We start from the raw sequence: 19,691 nt of genomic DNA on the forward strand, positions 1-19,691 counted from the left end.
ATCTGAGCTAAAAACATCCTAACCAATCAGTAAATAAGATTTGAACAATCAGAAAAGGTATATTTGTATTTTCTTAAAGATTGATTCTTGATATAAATATTATTTTCTATTCAGCTGCCTCATGAACGCTGGACAAATTGTCGTTAAACTGGACAAAATGGTCGTTAAACCCACCACCAAACAGCGTTTATTCAGCCGGCCATTAGGCTATGTTCACCCTTACTGCACACCGCTGTAGATAAGCCCTCGTCCACACTAACGTAATATGTATTCACAATCTATATTTTGTATCGCAGTTCTATTGGCAATTATTTGCATTTGTAAGAGCTCGGCTAACCGGCGGCCGACCCCAAAGACCCGTTCATCACCAATGTTTACCTACTGGCCAGTCAAATGAGGTTGTGTTTTTATTTCATAAATATGAGCTTTGCGGCTGGATTAACCTGCATTTGGTCAATGTTTATGAGGCCTGGATGGTTTATGAATGTAGGACACTGCACGTAAATCCAACCTGACTCCAGGCTAGGCTCGTTAGAGCAGCGGCCACCCCCCTCCCCCCTCTACAAGACCTCCATGAAGTTTGACGTATTGCGACAATCAAAATTGGTTTTATCTCAAATCTAAGTTAATATACTAAAATGTGTCGAATAGTTACCCCCTAACTTAGGTTGGATTAGATAGCGTTTGATAACGATTATTTGTATTTGCAGTACGAGGATGAAACATTTACAGAGGTGGGATTCGAGCAGAGAACGTGAACGAATTACATGCGAGAAAAGTCACTATACGTCATACTTTTAGGCCATAATTGTACGTTGTACGTCGTACGTCATATGTTGGAGAATTTCCTACCCTCCTAGCCTACCAGAGGACCCTTAACTTGCTGTTTTGGAAAACAAATATCCAAAAATGATTTTTAATTATTTTTCATGTTGGAAATTACGTCTATTTTCAGCCATACGGGCAAACTGCCAAATTCATACGTAATTTGTAAGAAGACAGGTTGCAAACTAACCCGTCCTCTTAAAATACCGTCGCTTTTCGCTCGTATGCACGCTATGGACCAAAAATGGACGCCATTTGAAATGATTTGTGACGGTGAAGATATCCGACCAAAGAATATAAGATTGCTTAGTCTGCGAAAAGTCTTAGATCATTTCAAGACTTCTGACAACAGAGATAGCGTTCTGTTTGGAAGAAATTTCGCGTTTCTTAGAACTGAATGATGAGGACTGGCTCCAAGCTCTCACATACGGTTGACCAGCCCGTCCTCATCAACACCAGCCCGTCCTCCAAACAAAGACCCAAAGTCCAATCCATCCACCCGCCAAACCCCAGCTGTTTATGAATGTAAAACGGTTTACACACCACTCAACTGATGACGTCCGAACATTTCCGGAACAAGTGCTTCACTGACGACTTTTGTTCGAACCACAACGCTGTAAATGCTTCACCCACGTACTACAATTACAAATAATCCCCAACAGAACCCAAACACCTAACTTAACCTTCACTTAAATATACACAATATGCTAATATATAACAATATTAATTTATATTTGAGAAAATTCCCATTTTGAATGAACAGCATGTTAATATTGACGAATGCGTCTGTGGGGTCGACCGCTGGATGGAATGGACTTGGTCTGAGGACGCTTGCAAATATAAATAATCGCCAACAGAACCTAACCTACGCCTAACTATACTTAGAACTTTAATATATAATAATTTTAATATATAAATGAGAACAAGCTTATATTCAGTACACAATATATACAAATTTATGAATGCGTCATTGAGAGGGGGGGACCACTGCTTTAACGAGCCTGGCCTCAGAACGGATTGCATTGACGGTCGTCTTGAGCTCAATGTTAAGGGGACGAGACGGGGCAGGTCAGTGAACACAGACCTAAGGCACACTAGCATTGTTGCACCGGGTAGTTCCTGCTAGGCTTATATTTTGTATATTACTGCTGGCGGAGACGCTCTTGAAGGGATGGGAACTATCAAGGGGAAAGCACCAAGCCATTACGACTATATAGCACATGGAAGAGGTCAGGATAAGGATTTGGGATGGGACGGGGGGAAAGGAATGGTGCCCAACCACTTGGAGGGTCGGGAACGAGACACTCTTGAGGTCATCGTGGTCCAGACGGTAGTGCGTATGTCTGGGAATTGCAAGGAAGAGAGTTCCATCATATTATACAGCTCCAATATTTCCTCTAGATACATCAAGGTAATTAACCAACTTTTACGATAAATTTTCTCAACGGTCTGAGAATTTCAAAACATTTGAAAATTATGTCCTGTTTTTTTTCACCGAATGAGTTAATTTCATTTAAAATCTCCATTTAACATTCACCTCAGGGTTGCCACTTGCAATACTGTGCAATGTTTGTAGAGCAACACACACAGGAGTGCCTCTCAAGACTTTTTGTGCACATATATTTTCCTGGAGGTAAGCTTGGTGCCTTGGAGACTTTTGTGTAGTATGGGTCAACAAGCTTATGTTAGTTCCTAGCCTTACCTAGCCTAACCTAGCCTTACTTAGCCTGACTTACCCTTACCTAGCCTAACCTAGCGACCCAAGCATAGGAAACGTGATTGTTCTTAACCCGCTGTGATATATATATATATATATATATATATATATATATATATATATATATATATATATATATATATATATATATATATATATATATATATATATAAATTTTACCACGTTATTTGTCCGGTGGGGTTTTGACGTCAATATGTGATGAGTTGTTTGAAAGAACGAATTGAGCGCTTTCTTTGTGCATTCTCCTGCACTCCCACACACTCACGAACGCTAACGCATTCTCACCTAATTTCATGCACTCATTTATGCACTGTGCTTCCGTGCTTCACCTCACTCATTACTCAGTTCTCCCCCCCCCCCTCTTTTTATTTTACTAATTTTACTAAAACCAGAGATCATTAGGAATTGTGCTAAAGTTCCCAGTGAAACTGCGTGTTAACTGCCGTTATCCTACATCAGTTCATCTTTAGTCTCTCCCTAGAAACTCTGGTTTCTTCAGCCTTTTTATTAATTATCAATTACGACAAACTGAAATTTCATGTCAACAATCAAGTAGGGAACTAGACACAATCTCTCTCTCTCTCTCTCTTAATATCTTTCTCCTACAAAAAATCATAATATAGGCTGCTGGCTATGTTAATGAGGAGGAGGAGGCCATTAAGTCGTTACTTAAGTCGTTAAAAGCCTCTCGGTTATCTTGCCTCTTAACTATCACGACCAAGACACATTCACGCTCCCCACTCACCTTATTCTCAGCAATTGTATTCTGAGAAAAGGTGTATATTATACAGGAAGTCTTTGAGAGTGTCAAACATTGGTTAAAGAAATCTGACAAATATAGTAATTGAAATATTTCCCCTCAAGCTGGTTCGTTCATTATGATAGGCTCCGCTAGGGGTCCCGTGGGGTGTGGGGTCCTTGTGGTGTGGGGTCAACCTGACCCCTCTCACCCTGAGGGTGTGGGGTCAACCCCGGCCCCCTCTTACCCGGAGGGGGGGGGGGTTCACCCCCGACCCTCTCTCACCCTGAGGGGGTCACCTCCGAACCCCCTCTCACCCCTGAGGCCGCCCACCCACACCTTGCTGCCTCTGAGGCCACCGAGGGTAAGCCATCTTTTCCACTCAACATTTCAGATGATGAGTGTTGCAGTGATGCAACACTCGTCCCGTGGAGGGCTCTCACCCAGGCCTCGCTAATACCACTTCTAGCGCGGTGTGCGTGTCACACCTCAGCTCCTGAGTCCCACTTGTCATCGTTAAGTGGACACTACAACTTTATCAAATTCAATAAACACTTAAAACTCACTTAATAAACTTAAAATATCTAAAACATATTAGGAAATTAACTCTCACAGGCACACACACACACACGTCTGCAAGCCTGCCTTTGCTGCCTAACTTGACCCGTCTTTCCGTAATTTGTGTTCTGCAATGTTCTTGTTGCAATGTTTACTTTAGTATTTCTGGCATGTTCATTCTGCAATATTTCTAACGTTAGCACTGAGATATTTGTGCAACATTGTCTATCCTGCAACGCTCACATTTTATGCTATATATTGTCAATATTGCTCTCTCTTTATATAGAAGTTATTGATGCTGTAGTATTAATATAGCAACACTTATATTGCAACACTCAATCTTTATATAGCAACATTGCAGACGTTGATTACATATATATATATATATATATATATATATATATATATATATATATATATATATATATATATATATATATATATATACTTATTATATTGCAATATTGCCAGAGCTGATTCTGCACACTTTGTATTGGGAATATTTGACTATGTAATCTCTTATTGTAGTTTGCAATAGTTCGTTATGTACTCGTATAGTTGAATTGTTACATCCACACTCTTCATGTTGCAATTGTATTTCTGCAACGTTTTTGTTGGGTGTGTGTGTATTGTGAGGCTTCGTGTAGTGTATGTGTAGCAGAGAGTATACTCCCTCATCTTTGTTGGCTACACTGCAATGTTGACTTGTGCAGTAATGTAAACACTGCAATGTTTGATGGTCTTAAACCATCACAAACTATCCTAAACCATCACAAACTATCCTGAACTATCACAAACCATCCTAAACCATCACAAACTATCCTAAACCATCACAAACTATCCTAAACCATCACAAACTATCCTAAACCATCACAAACTATCTTAAACCATCACAAACTATCCTAAACCATCACAAACTATCCTAGACCACCCTAAACTATCACAAACCATCCTAAACCGGATGGTTTAAATTCACCGGCAAGAAAACCAATCTGCCAGCGTGCAAACACCGAGTGATGGATCCACAATATTATGATGTCCTTTAAACAGGTCGAGATACCATAAACACACCTTTCTTCTTTAAGAGAGAGAGAGAGAGAGAGAGAGAGAGAGAGAGAGAGAGAGAGAGAGGGAGAGGGAGAGGGAGAGAGAGAGAGAGAGAGAGAGAGAGAGAGAGAGAGAGAGAGAGAGAGAGAGAGAGAGAGAGAGAGAGCCCCTGCTTGTGTGTGTGTGTGCACAACATCTTACAGCTAATGCATGCCTCTATAAGACCTTCCCTCAACCTAACCCAATATACTTAACACCATCTTCTCCAACTCTCACACCCACTCGGCCAATATTTATCCTGGCCTCTCACACCTCCTAAGTCAACCAGTGTTTGCTAAAAAACTCCTCACCGATATTGCCATTTGCAACACGTAACTGCGAATATAAATTGCATAATTCAGGCGAGTTTACTACCTGGACGAGCCACAGTTGCACCTGTTGCAAGCATGTAAATATTCTCTGCAACTGCCAAGGATCCTCCCCAGTACAGCTATTTTGGAGAAAACCTTTCAGCTATGATGAAATTCTTGTCCATTTATTTGGGAGTTATATTTTTTCAATGCATATCGTTTGGTGTTATCATCATGATAAATCATCGTTGTCACCGTCGTCATCAATCAACACGGAGTGATGATACTCTACCGTATTGGGAATTGTTATGGGCGTATAAATTAGAGTGTCTGTGTGTCTGTCTGTCAATTGGGGTTAAGATCAGCAAGCACCACACTCCACCACCACAACACTCTACCACCACCACACTCCACCACCACCACACTTCACCACCACCACACTTCACCACCACCACACTCCACCACCACCACACTCCACCACCACCACACTTCACCACCACCACACTTCACCACCACCACACTCCACCACCACCACACTCCACCACCACCACACTTCACCACCACCACACTCCACCACCACCACACTCCACCACCACAACACTCCACCACCACCACACTCCACCACCACCACACTCCACCACCACAACACTCCACCACCACCACACTCCACCACCACCACACTCCACCACCACCACACTCCACCACCACCACACTCCACCACCACCACACTTCACCACCACCACACTTCACCACCACCACACTCCACCACCACCACACTTCACCACCACCACACTCCACCACCACCACACTTCACCACCACCACACTTCACCACCACCACACTTCACCACCACCACACTCCACCACTACCACACTCCACCACCACAACACTCCACCACCACCACACTCCACCACCACCACCACACTCCACCACCACACACACAAACAACTTTAGAAGTTATTGAGATTACCAGAGATTAGGCTAGGAGGTATTTGCTACATCTAGATGTGACTGTTGGATCTGATGGAATCTCACCATGGATGCTAAAGGAAGGGACAGAAGCACTTTGCATGCCACTTTCTAAGGAGTATAACAAGTAGCTGGAAACAGGAGGCCTACCAAAGTTGGAAGACAGCAAATGTAGTCTCAATATACAAAAAGGGTGATCTACAGGAGGCAGTAAACTACTGGCCGGTGTCCTAAACTTGTATACCATGCAAGGTGAGGGAGAAGATCGTGAGAAAAAGGCTAGTAGCCCATCTGGAGAGAAGGGACTTTGTAACACCTCACCAGCATGGGTTCAGGGGAGGCAAGTCGTGTCTCACAGGTTTAACAGGAGTCTATGACCAAGCAACAAGCATTAAGCAAGAGAAGGATGAGCAGACTGCATTTTCTTAGACTGTCAGGAAGCTTCTGACACAGTACCCCAGAAGACACTGTTGCATCAGTTGGAGAAACAAGTTGGAGTAAGTGGTAGGGTGATCCAGTGGATAAGGGAGTACCTAAACAACAGGAAGCAGAGAGTTACTGTGAGGGGTGAGACCTCAGACTGGCATGTCACCAGCGGAGTCCTGCAGGGTTCTGTACTCGGTCCTATCCTGTCTCTGATATACGTGAATGACCTTCCAGAAGGTATAGACTCATTCCTCTCAATGTTTGCTGATGACGCTAAAATTATGAGAAGGATTAAGACAGACGACAGCAAGAAGCTACATGATGACCAGGACAGACTAAGGTAATGATCCAACAAACGGCTACTGGAGTTTAACTCAAGCGAGTGCAAAGTGATAACGATAGGCGTAGGGAGCAAGAGGCCAAACACAAGGTACTAACTGGGACAGGAAATCCTTCAGGAGCCAGGAAGAGAGATTGATCTGGGAGTTGATATCACCCCAGACCTGTCCCCTGAAGCCCACATCAAAAAGACCACATCAGCGGCGTATGCAAGGCTGGCATAGTAGATATAATAGAGGAAACACACAAATAGTAAACACAGCTACACACCCTACAAACCAACGAGCACCTTTCACCAATAATATATGCTTAATATTGACTAATTATATGAAAACTTACCAGCAGTAACGCCGGGGCTGCGACCCCAGCGGCTGGTCAAGACGGACCCCAGCACCTGGTCACCCCGGGGGACGACCTTCCCCACACCCCGGGGGACGACCCTCCCCACACCCCGGAGGACGACCCTCCCCTCACCCAGGAGGACGACCCTCCCCTCACCCCAGGAGGACGACCCTCCCCTCACCCAGGGGGACGACCCTCCTCCCACCCCAGGAGGACGTCCCTTCCCCCCCATCCCAGGAGGACGACCCTCCCCTCACCCAGGGGGACGACCCTCCTCCCACCCCAGGAGGACGTCCCTTCCCCCCCATCCCAGGAGGACGACCCTCCCCTCACCCCAGGGGACGACCCTCACGCCAGTTCACCACACTACTCACTGATATAAAAACATTTAATGATATTAAACACCCAAGCTACACTTAGCTCAATAAACCCATGTTAAGTGCAGCCAGTCAGATAAATATTATAAATTTAAATGCAAAAAAATATTAAAATTAATATTGAATTTTAAAAAATACTCAGTGGTAAATATGGACGCTATAACTTCACCCATTATTATGTGGGGAGAAATATGTATATGTACTTTACATGTGGAATCTAACCTACATAAATGATATTAAAATGACGAGGTATTGTTTGTCCTGAACGTTTGCGTCAAGACGTTTTGGACCCTTATGTGACGACGTTTCTGTCCGTCCTGGACCCTTATGTGACGACGTTTCTGTCCGTCCTGGACCCTTATGTGGCGACGTTTCTGTCCGTCCTGGACCCTTGTGTGACGGCGTTTCTGTCCGTCCTGGACCCTTATGTGACGACGTTTCTGTCCGTCCTGGACCCTTATGTGACGACGTTTCTGTCCGTCCTGGACCCTTATGTGACGACGTTTCAGTCCGTCCTGGACCCTTATGTGACGACGTTTCTGTCCGTCCTGGACCCTTATGTGACGACGTTTCTGTCTATTTTGGCATGTGAGGGGGTCCTTCTAACCACTCCTCAGGCCCTGTAGGAAAATCCCATAGGTGGGGGGGCCAAAAACGTGTTCCACTGGCAGGTTAGTGTAGGAAGACTAGTTCTGTTACATACCTAACTCCTTCACCGTGCAGGAAAGACGGGCGAAAGACTTGGTGTAAATTCCTTACATCAATTTCACACACAAGTGTGGGATTTTATCTAATAATAATGAGAAAATCGGTAGGAGCCGTGACGTGGGTTCGAACCCATGTGGTGGGTGTTCCTAGGCACACGCCCTAGTCAACTAGAAGAAGGGACAGGATTTTATCGTGTGACACACACACGAGGTGTGACACGCACACGAGATGTGATACGCACACGCCCTCTAAGCTAGTTCCACTAAGCTGAGCGCTCTAAGCTGGGTCCTCTAAGCTGGGTCCTCTAAGCTGGGTCCTCTAAGCTGGGCCCTCTAAGCTGGGCCTGCTAAGCTGGGCCCTCTATACAGGACCTTCTAGACAGGGCGGGATATAAAGGTCCTCTAATGCTTTAGAGGCCCTCTAGAGCCTGGCCCTCTACACCTGGCAAGTTGCGCCACTTATTAACGAACTTATTTCAACTTAATCAAATTATTTCCTGGAGGCAGTAAGAAGTTACAAGACAAGATGACGCTGTTTGTCGCCGCGTAAAAGAGCGGGAAATATTTAACTTCCCCCTTGAAGACAATACAGCAAAACACCAACTTTAATTCCTAATGAAATGCCACAAGAGACACCAATATTTTAGAGAGATAATTCTTCTTCCTCCCCCATTCACCTATTTCCTATCAGTTCCTATTGCTGAAATTCCAGCAGCTGGTGTTGGATAAGTTGTTCTGATAAGACCTTTTGACACCATTAGTAGTTTCCATTAAAGATTCAATTGTTTGAGTCCGGACTGGTAAGGGGAGTCACGGGGTGGTGGGGGTGGAGATAGAGCTCTAGTGGGGGGGGGGGGGGGTCTCCAACACCCCATCCTCCTCCTCCACCACCACCACCATCAAGAGAGAGAGCAGACGGCACAACCTTCACTGTTCTGGTGCTCGCGAGCAACTGGTGGCGGAACTCAGCTCTCGCCGCCTCCTCCTCCACCACCACCATCGCTGCTGCTGCTGCCACTACCACCTACACTACCACCCCCACTGCTGCTGCTACTAGTACTACTACTGCTGCTGCTGCTGCTGCCACTACCACCTACACTACCACCCCCACTGCTGCTGCTACTAGTACTACTACTGCTGCTACTAGAAATACTACTACTGCTGCTGCTGCTGCTGCTACTGCTGCTGCAGCTGCTGCTACTGCTGCAGCTGGTGGACAACACTGGACATCCCCACCAAGAGAACCTCTTCCCCAATATGACTGATGACTAGGGCCACATCCACGAAGCAGTTACGCAAGCACTTACGACCCTGTACATTTATTCTCAATCTTTGGCGGCTTTGTTTACAATTATTAAACAGTCAATACGCTCCGAAGCACCAGGAGGCTGTTTATAACAATAACAACAGTTGATTGGCAAGTTTTCATGCTTATAAACTGCTTAATAAATATAACCAACCCCGTCAAAGATTGAAGAAAGATGTACACGTTCGTAAGTACTCGCGTAACTACTTCGTGAATCTGGCTCCAGGAGTCTGGGGGCTGTAACATACGGCTATTGCTCCGCGCTCCCATTGTTATCTCTCCCACACTAAAATGTTTTTTCCCTCTATATTTTTGTTGTTGTTTGTGCTGCACTGTGCACTGTGCATCGTGTCTTTGCGATGGTGTTTGCCAGCCTCTGTATTTGCGTATATGTATGAGAGGTAGTGTGTGACCCCGTGTATATATATATATATATATATATATATATATATATATATATATATATATATATATATATATATATATATATATATATACACACAGACTGCAAACACAATAGTGTAATAAATCAATGCAAAAATAGTGAAGAAGGAGAGTGCTTGTTAAAACTAGAGACGTAACCTCGATTCCAATATTTTCACATTGATTCATCACGCTGTTGTGATTCCAGTTTGGAGTGACCGGACCGTCGGAGGCTGGAGAATTACTACCACCGCCAGAGTATTTACCTGAATTTACTTGAGGACCCCCTAGCACTCTAGTGGCCTCGACGAGCAGGCCTTCTCGTCACTGGTGGAGTTTGACTGTAGTCATTTTCTTCGTCAACCTGCTGCAGCATGAGTATGCTGCAGCATGAGTATACCGCAGTATGATTATACTGCGTATGAGTATGCTGCAGTAGGAGTATACTGTAGCGGGAGTATGCTGCAGCATGAGTATGCTGCAGTAAGAGTATACTGTAGCGGGAGTATGCTGCAGCATGAGTATGCTGCAGTAAGAGTATACTGTAGCGGGAGTATGCTGCAGTAAGAGTATACTGTAGCGGGAGTATGCTGCAGTAAGAGTATACTGTAGCGGGAGTATGCTGCAGTAAGAGTATACTGTAGCGGGAGTATGCTGCAGTAAGAGTATACTGTAGCGGGAGTATGCTGCAGTAAGAGTATACTGTAGCGGGAGTATGCTGCAGTAAGAGTATACTGTAGCGGGAGTATGCTGCAGCATGAGTATGCTGCAGTGGGAACGGTTAGATTTGGTTAGTTTAGTTGTTCTTTGCAACATAAAGTCTTTTCCGATTTGTCCAAATTCAATAGTACCGATTTCTACTTTCTAATGTACGTTGTACGTCGGTATATGTACTATGGTCCTCATGGCTACTGTAAGTACTGCCACAACAGGAGGATGGGCTGGTATGTTAGGTTAGGACAGGTTAGGTTAGGCCAGGCTATGCCAGGTTAGGTTAGACAAGGTTAGGTTAGATTAGGTTAGGCTAGGTTTGGTTATAGTATATTATTAAGTTGCGTTAAATTAGATTAAATTAAGTTAGATTAGGTTAAAAAGATAATCTGAAGCGTGTCAAATAATTTGAGTAGAGTGATTCAAAGTCAAGTGCGGTCTGGTATGGGGCTTATCCCGCCCGTCCTCATCAACAAAGACCCAAAGTCCAATCCATCCATCCGCCAAACCCCAACTGTTTATGAATGAAAAACAGTTTACACACGACTTAACTGATGACGTCCGAACACTTCCGGAACAAGTGCTTCACTGACGACTTTTGTTCGAACCACAACGCTGTAAATGCTTCACCCACGTACTACAAATACAAATAATCGCCAACAGAACCTAAACACCTAACCTAACCAGTGCCTAAACATGCACAATATGCTAATATATAATAATATTAATTTATATTTGAGAAAAGCCTATTATGAATGAACAGCTTGGTAAAATTGATGAATGCGTCTGTGGGGTCGACCGCTGGATGGAATGGACTTGAGTCGAGGACGAGTTGGCTTATGGTTTACCAACCGCGTGATGGTTCTCAAGCCCAACCACAATAGTTTACTGACCGTAGTCCGAGACTGAGAGATGTATATAGACGACGGAGCAGGGAGACAATGAATCCCACCTAGCTACAATCACTGGTTCCAGTGATTGTAGTGAACCAGCCAAGGGCATCCTACCCACAATCCCTGCGACACGGACGGGCATCCTTCCCACAATTACTGGAGCCAAGAGGGTCATCCAACACACACTCACCCCTCAACAATCAAGAATGCACTTGAGAATGGTCCAGGACGGACCGAAACGTCGTCGTCCCTTCACTTTCTAGTGTGTGGTTTGGTCAACATATCTCCCCCCTCACTTTACCTCACCTCCTCACATTCCCTCACCCTTTTACAGTTCCTCACCCCCCCTCCCCCCTCCCATCACCTCACTCCCCATTCACCTCTCCCTCATCTCATGCTCCCAAGTGAGGCACTTGAGAGGTGAGGAAACCTCAGCCCATAAGTGTCTCCCAAGACATCACTCAACTCACGAAGCTGTTTCTTGACGCTTTTTGTAATCCCCCCTTGGCGCCTTGACTCTCTCTACCGGGAGACTGGCGTCTTAACTACCGGGAGACTGGCGTCTTTACTACCGGGAGACTGGCGTCTTAACTACCGGGAGACTGGCGTCTTTACTACCGGGAGACTGGCGTCTTTACTACCGGGAGACTGGCGTCTTTACTACCGGGAGACTGGCGTCTTTACTACCGGGAGACTGGCGTCTTTACTACCGGGAGACTGGCGTCTTAACTACCGGGAGACTGGCGTCTTTACTACCGGGAGACTGGCGTCTTTACTACCGGGAGACTGGCGTCTTAACTACCGGGAGACTGGCGTCTTTACTACCGGGAGACTGGCGTCTTAACTACCGGGAGACTGGCGTCTAACTACCGGGAGACTGGCGTCTAACTACCGGAGTGAGACTTGCATGGTGTGAAGGAGCTGATCTGACTGGCAGTCACCCAGTGGGAGTGTCATAACCCTCTCGCTCCTTCAATTAAGATCTTAAATCTCGGTACAATTCGTCACCATGGAAACATCTCACCGCCATGCCTCGTGGATAAGGATGTTTGTGGCACTGTGACGCCTCGTGGATAAGGATGCTTGTGGCCCTGTAATGTCTTGTGGATAAGGATGTTTGTGGCACTGTGATGCCTCGTGGATAAGGATGTTTGTGGCACTGTAATGTCTTGTGGATAAGGATGTTTGTGGCACTGTGATGCCTCGTGGATAAGGATGTTTGTGGCACTGTAATGTCTTGTGGATAAGGATGTTTGTGGGACTGTGACGCCTCGTGGATAAGGATGTTTGTGGCACTGTAATGTCTTGTGGATAAGGATGTTTGTGGCACTGTGACGCCTCGTGGATAAGGATGCTTGTGGCCCTGTAATGTCTTGTGGATAAGGATGTTTGTGGCACTGTGATGCCTCGTGGATAAGGATGTTTGTGGCACTGTAATGTCTTGTGGATAAGGATGTTTGTGGGACTGTGATGCCTCGTGGATAAGGATGTTTGTGGCACTGTAATGTCTTGTGGATAAGGATGTTTGTGGCACTGTGATGCCTCGTGGATAAGGATGTTTGTGGCACTGTGACGCCTCGTGGATAAGGATGTTTGTGGCACTGTGATGTCTTGTGGATAAGGATGTTTGTGGCACTGTAATGTCTTGTGGATAAGGATGTTTGTGGCACTGTGACGCCTCGTGGATAAGGATGTTTGTGGCACTGTGACGCCTCGTGGATAAGGATGTTTGTGGCACTGTGATGTCTTGTTCCATTACTGATAAATTGTTCCCGTTTTTAATCCCTAAATGTGTATTAGGGAACAAACCAGACCAGCAGTTACCTAACCAGAACTAGTAACTAGTTCTTGTTACTAGTGGCTAGGATTAATCTCTGTTCTTGAAGTGTGTTGACATCAGACACCTGTCCTAACCTGGTGTTTGACGTCTCGTGGTCTGTGTCTGCCTCTGGGCTTCGTCCCTTCAGTATCTCCATATCTATTATAACTTTGTCTTTATCTGAAATATCTGTTAATACTAACTCTTAGAGTATCTGTATCTGTATATCTCTCATTTTTCATGATATATTTAGAGTATCTTTATTTTCTTCCTTTATTTAGAGTAGAGGGGCTGCTTCCTGGGGGTGGAGGCCTGGTCAAGGACCGGGCCGCGGGGACACTAATCCCCGAAATCATCTCAAGATAACTCAAGAAGATATTTATATCTTTATTTTTCTACCTGTGCTCGTTGATGGTATTAATAGACTTTACATCAACTCCTTCAGTATTACCAGTCAATAATTACTCAATTACTTTCTTTGTGAACTTGAACACATGACACAAACACGTCATCAAAGAGCACCAATAATTACCAACAAACAATTAGCACAGTCGCCAAGGTGCCAAACAACCCAACAACCCAAACACAAATATCGCAAAAACAATTCCGCCACAAAGACAGCGTTAACGAGGGGGGGGGGGGGGGAGGGAGTTATTTGTTACACATGTGCAAACAGGCAACAAATAATTATTATATATACTAGGAAACCCAATATTAATTGCTAGGGAGATAACCCCCCCCCCCACCCCTCACCTGTAGAAAAAGCATTGCATGCTGTTCAAAGCAGCTGAAACAAACCTCCCCCCCCTCATACCCGCCCCTGTGTGCCCATCCACTATGTGTGCCCAACCACTATGACTGATATGCGATATCCAGATATCAAAAGATTTATGGAAATTCACTAAAGTGGAAATTGTGCTCCATCGCACTTTATATGTGGTTGCTTTTTCCAGCGATATGGTGTGTGTTGTTCGTCTGGTTGATGGGTGGTGGTGGTGGTGGTGGGTGGTACTCGCCTGGAGGTGCTGGTGGGGGGTTGAGCTCTGGCTCTTTGGTCCCGCCTCTCAACCGTCAATCAACAGGTGTACAGATTCCTGAGCCTACTGGGCTCTATCATATCTACATTTGAAACTGTGTATGGAGTCAGCCTCCATATCATTGCCTAATGCATTCCATCTGTTAACTACTCTTGACACTCAAAAAAATCTTTCTGATGTCTTGTGTGGGTGGAGGGTTGTGTGGGTGGAGGGTTGTGTGGGTGGAGGGTTGTGTGGGTAGAGGGTTGTGTGGGTGGAGGGTTGTGTGGGTGGTGGGTTGTGTGGGTGGTGGGTTGTGTGGGTGGTGGGTTGTGTGGGTGGAGGGTTGTGTGGGTGGAGGGTTGTGTGGGTGGTGGGTTGTGTGGGTGGTGGGTTGTGTGGGTGGAGGGTTGTGTGGGTGGTGGGTTGTGTGGGTGGTGGGTTGTGTGGGTGGAGGGTTGTGTGGGTGGAGGGTTGTGTGGGTGGAGGGTTGTGTGGGTGGTGGGTTGTGTGGGTGGAGGGTTGTGTGGGTGGTGGGTTGTGTGGGTGGTGGGTTGTGTGGGTGGAGGGTTGTGTGGGTGGAGGGTTGTGTGGGTGGTGGGTTGTGTGGGTGGTGGGTTGTGTGGGTGGAGGGTTGTGTGGGTGGAGGGTTGTGTGGGTGGAGGGTTGTGTGGGTGGTGGGTTGTGTGGGTGGAGGGTTGTGTGGGTGGTGGGTTGTGTGGGTGGTGGGTTGTGTGGGTGGAGGGCTGTGTGGGTGGTGGGTTGTGTGGGTGGTGGGTTGTGTGGGTGGTGGGTTGTGTGGGTGGAGGGTTGTGTGGGTGGAGGGTTGTGTGGGTGGTGGGTTGTGTGGGTGGTGGGTTGTGTGGGTGGAGGGTTGTGTGGGTGGAGGGTTGTGTGGGTGGTGGGTTGTGTGGGTGGTGGGTTGTGTGGGTGGAGGGTTGTGTGGGTGGAGGGTTGTGTGGGCGGAGGGTTGTGTGGGTGGAGGGTTGTGTGGGTGGAGGGTTGTGTGGGTGGAGGGTTGTGTGGGTGGAGGGTTGTGTGGGTGGAGGGTTGTGTGGGTGGAGGGTTGTGTGGGTGGAGGGTTGTGTGGGTGGAGGGTTGTGTGGGTGGAGGGTTGTGTGGGTGGAGGGCAAATGGAGGTAAAGTTGGATAGTGGTGAGGGGGTGAAAGAGAGCAGGCACAGGGGTGGATTTTTTATGGTGGACAGATTGTGTTGTAAAATACTAGCATTGTGCTATCAATTACACCCCCCCCCCTCTCATGCCAGGCTGTTCCACCCACCATTCCCCTCAGATTGTTGCTTTTGTTGTTCCAGCAAGCTTAGGCACACAGCAATGCTGCTGCTCAACTATATATGAAGGCTTATAGAATCCAGATCAAGAGCCAGCTGCGAGTTCAGCTAATATGCCATCTCACAGATGGCATCAAGAAACAACATAAGCCTAGTCTCGGACACACACACCATCTGCCAGCTTACCCAAAATGTCCAGCACAACATGTTTCAGTCTTGTGAACGAGGAAACATATTCTCCTTGATCATTACAACCCGTCCGCCTGATATAACAGTACTTAAAAGTACCGATATGTAGTGATGGACAGTCTGTTACCCTCTTGGAGTACTATTCATTTTATAGAGTATGGAAAAGACTGAACTAAAATGCCAGACTTAAATATTCTTGGGCCCTAGTGTAGCGAATATATGTGCTATATTACTCTTAAGATAGCATGTAATAGGCCGAGAAATGTTGGGAGAGGCTACGTCTTATATTTAGGTTCCGGTTACAAAGTTTCTGGTTTGTTCAAATTCAATAACACAAACGTCAACTTTCTGGTGGTCCATCACTACATATTGGTACTTTCTGGTGGTCCATCACTACATATTGGTACTTTCTGGTGGTCCATCACTACATATTGGTACTTTCTGGTGGTCAATCACTACATATTGGTACTTTCTGGTAGTCCATCACTACATATTGGTACTTTCTGATGATCCATCACTACATATTGGTACTTTCTGATGATCCATCACTACATATTGGTACTTTCTGGTGGTCCATCACTACTATATAATTATCAGAAAACTAGAACACTCCAATATATATTGAACCAGAACTAAAGATTATGTAAACTAAGTCAAGTGACTATAACTTGAGTTTATAAGAGCACTATAGTCACCTTCTGTATTTCAGTGCTCAATTACTCACTGAACTATAATAAGATGTCTAACTAATCTCTTTCCCTGTGCAGGAAAGGACAAGAAAATGTATTTATGGTGGATACTAAGGTAAATGTTGGCCGCGTCTGTGGTAAGAAAAAGGAAATATTTTTATTTGTTTACCACAATTCTTTTCCTTCTCCACCCCAAACTTCACCTCCACGCTCTACTCTGACCTTCGTCACACCTCCAACCTCCCCCTCCAGAGCTAGGCCACACCCCCACCCTTCCCCCAGACCAACGCCACACCCTCCCCCCCCCAGGCCTACGCCACACCCTCCCCTGCCCTGTGGGATTTCCTCAACTGAATTCCTTTGATCAATTCTTAAAAACAGTAAGTAAATTAAATAAAAATCTGAGAAACTTCAGAATGAAAGTTATTAATTTAAAACCACTACAGAATTACTCTATAATTAAATACAATAAACTATTGTAACAAAAGAAATGCAAAAGTTATATTGCTGATTTGCCAGCATAGACTCCCTCACGCAGTTTGATGTTGGGAAAAAAGTTTTTTGCAGAATGAGGCCAAGGCCTGGCGTATGGTTGTGTGGTGGTGTTGGAAGCCAATCCAACACCACCACACAGCCTTGGGAACCTGGAATGGGTTAAGATGTAATAGAACACATAATCACCACACCAGACATAAATCTCTTTGATATCCCCAGAGTCAAACTTAATCTGTGTAAACACTATGCAAATAAAGAGACCTAGTCTATGGAACTCACTCCCTAATAAATTGAAAAGCTGTCCAACTTTTGTCTTATTCAAAAATAAAATAAAAAAGAACCTAATTTCATCTTCATAATTTTTACCTAGTGTTTTATATTTGCATTGTTTCTAGTGCTACCCAATCCCCCAAAATTTGTACCTAAGCCATATTACTTTACCATTGTAATCTTAGATATCATCTGATATCATGGTTGATGTATTGAGTGCATATTCTACTGCATTATTCCTTGTAATGATCCTCATATTGTGCTTCAGTGAACCAATGTATACCCCTGAAATGTTTTCCTTATGTACCTAGTAATCCTTGATCATTATTGTGTATTATTCTAATCTGCTTTTGCGTCAAAATTTCTTGCAATGTACTTGTAAACACTTTTTGTCAATTTTACTGTAATTATTCTACTTAAAATTATCTGTACCTGTAAAGTAAAGCTATAAAGTACCTGTAAAAAATTATTGTCAATTTTACGGTTAATTATCTAAAAATTATCTGTTAGTTTATGGACTTGCCCTAAACGCTATGCGTGCTAGTGGCTTTACAAGAATGTAAATTCAGCTTAATTTCTATGTTCTCTGTTAACCCCCAATGTACCTTCTTGTATATAAATAAATAAATGAAAAGTGGATCGCCTAAGTCCCTCACCGCTCGCACTGTCAGTGTCTTGAACCACTGAGTGCTTATCCTTGATATTAGCTTCATGATGGTGTTTTCTGCTTTTTGGAACAAGAAGCGTCCCGCAGCCCATAAGTTCATCAGATTAGACCTCCTCAGCAACCTGGACCGGACATGAAATATTTCAAGTCGCTGTCCTTGGATATCTGCCGAGAAGTTCCACATTTAGTTTTATAATGAAACCATTAAATTAATACAGCGGAAGCAGTGATTAGTCTCGGTGCACGCTCTCAAAGCCACAAAACTGAATTATTTATAGCCTGGCCTAATGATCAAAAAGTTCTACTGTATATTAATGAATATCAATTTGAGCAAACATTTCTAAATTGTTGCAATCCAATCTAATATTACAACAATAAATCAAGGTTTAGAAACAATTACTTACTAGTCTGGGGTAAACCCCTCCCCCCCCCCCAGGTTTAACCGGGATTCTGGGGCACACCTGATAATATCAAACAAAAAAATTCACCCAACAATTAACTCACATAACTCCGGCTTCCCCGCTAATCACCTTTCCTCACACGGGCTACAAGTAACCTCAATATTGACCTCACTTTACTCCAAAACTCTGAAACCTAACTTACTGTTCCCTCTCTATTCCACCTTGGGTTTTATAAATAAATATACAACATTTAAAACATCAATATAAGTGGAAGAGACCATTCCAAAGTCTGCACCAAACTCAGCCATAGCCTCAGTCTTCGCTTCAGTGATGAAAAATTGCTACGCAAATACTACAGCGATTTACACAGATGGATTATTCAGAAGCCTGTATGCCACATATGTCAGACCAATAATGACCAATGCCAGAAACACTATGCGTACTAGTGGCTTTAGGTATTGTATGTACTAGCTCTATTTATAAATCCAACATTATGTTTGTAAATCAACTATGTATGTACTGAATAAAATTGACTTTACTACTTTACAATGCTGGAATATGCGGCTCCAGCCTCGAGTCCACCTTTAGTCAAACACAAAACAAAGTTAGGAAAGGTTGAGAGGCATGCCACCAGGCTAGTCCCCGAGCTGAGAGGAATGAGCTATGAGGAAAGATTACTGGACCTTAGCCTCACGACACTGGAAGACAGAAGAGTAAGGAGAGACATGATCACTACTTACAAGATTCTCAAAAGGAATTGACAGAGTAGATAAAGATAAACTGTTTAACCCTGGTGGTACGCGAACAAAGAGACAGGTGGAAACTGAGTACCCACATGAGCCACAGGGACGTTAGAGAGAACTTTTTCAGTGTCAGAGTAGTTAACAGATGGAATGCATTAGGCAGTGATGTGGTGGAGGCTGACTCCATACACAGTTTCAAATGTAGATATGATAGAGCCCAATAGGCTCAGGAACCTGTACACCAGTTGATTGACAGTTGAGAGGTGGGACCAAAGAGCCAGGCCTAGGTATTGACTTATTTATATATATACAAGAGTTCATACATTCTTGTACAGCCACCAGCACGCGTAGTGTTCCGGGCA

This window comes from Procambarus clarkii, chromosome 86, assembly GCF_040958095.1.
Source record: "Procambarus clarkii isolate CNS0578487 chromosome 86, FALCON_Pclarkii_2.0, whole genome shotgun sequence".
Classification (NCBI taxonomy): domain Eukaryota; kingdom Metazoa; phylum Arthropoda; class Malacostraca; order Decapoda; family Cambaridae; genus Procambarus; species Procambarus clarkii.